At 38.2% G+C, this 1,190-nt stretch overlaps 1 protein-coding gene across 1 annotated transcript in view; it reads right to left on the bottom strand.

Moving 5' to 3' along the window:
* The window catches only part of LOC107725976 (serine/threonine-protein kinase WNK1-like), a 77,840-nt gene that overhangs the window by 12,605 nt on the left and 64,045 nt on the right, over nt 1-1,190 (bottom strand). The gene's annotated exons all lie outside the window — the stretch shown is intronic.

The following is a 1,190-nucleotide window of genomic DNA, read 5'->3' as shown; positions in this document are numbered from 1 at the left end:
AGAGAGAGAGAGAGAGAGAGAGAGAGAGAGAGAGAGAGATGGAGCAGATAGCAGAGAGAGAGAAAGGAAACGTACACAAATACACAGTGAGAATGGTAACAGAGGTCAGTAAGCCATGAATTCCTGACAGATAGAGAGATTGAAGGAGGTGAAGGAGGGGAGGAGTGGCCCTGGGTGGGTGAGCGTCGAGTTGTACAGAAAAGAAGGGGAGGAAAAGCGCCCCCTTGAGGCACAAGCATCAGCCCTGCAGCTTCATCCAAACCAAAGAGTGCGCTTTCTCAGATAGGCAAAGCAAATATTCCTATGTTTAGAGTTGATTCACCTGCACTACCACAAATAGGGCCGATATATGATCCACCACAAAAATCATAGGAACATTAGAGGGGAAAATAACATTTTAATGACCGCTGGACAAGTTTCTTCCAACTGTGTCATCCTGAAGTTTTCTCCTCAAATTTGGAAGACCCACAGGAAATAGGTCAGAGTTGCTTTATGTGACTAAAACATCCAAAAATGACTGAACCAAAATAGTAACCTATGTTATTTAGGAGTGGGCGATATACGGGTTGAAATTAGTCATAAATACCATAATTTTGGCATAAATTTGCAAGGAAGAAGGTGAAGCACGAACAGTTGTCCCGTATTTTGAAATCAAAGCAAATGCTTACCATTTTAAAATAAGAAGAGAGAAATCTAATCTATTTACATTAAAAAGACTTTTTAAAATTATAATTTTGTCCACAATGTTTAGATTTTATAATACAAATAATTTAAGATTTTTTAAATTAAATTTAAGATGTAATATTTTTATTTTTAGAAATGCATTTCATTGTAATGACAACAAATGTTTTTAATTTCAATGGTTAAAGGGGTCATATGACGCGATTTCAAATTTTCCTTTCTCTTTGAAGTGTTACAAGCTCTTGGTGCATAAAGAAGATCTGTAAAGTTGCAAAGACTAAAGTCTCAAATCCAAAGAGATATTCTTTATAAAAGTTAAGAGTCAACCACACCTACCTAAAACGGCTCGTTCTAACACGCCCCCACATGTCTACGGAAGATTTGCATAACGCCGCCCAAATGTTCATGCAAAGAAAGAAGGCGTAACTTTTATTCTCGCTGTTGCCGCCGCTGCCATGTTGTGGAGTCGCTGTGTGTTTCGTTGTGAAAGCGAAACTACTAAGTTTGGC

This window comes from Sinocyclocheilus rhinocerous, unplaced genomic scaffold, assembly GCF_001515625.1.
Source record: "Sinocyclocheilus rhinocerous isolate Xijiao unplaced genomic scaffold, SAMN03320098_v1.1 scaffold395, whole genome shotgun sequence".
In the NCBI taxonomy this organism is placed as follows: Eukaryota; Metazoa; Chordata; class Actinopteri; order Cypriniformes; family Cyprinidae; genus Sinocyclocheilus; species Sinocyclocheilus rhinocerous.
This window is presented reverse-complemented; position numbering and strand designations above follow the sequence as displayed.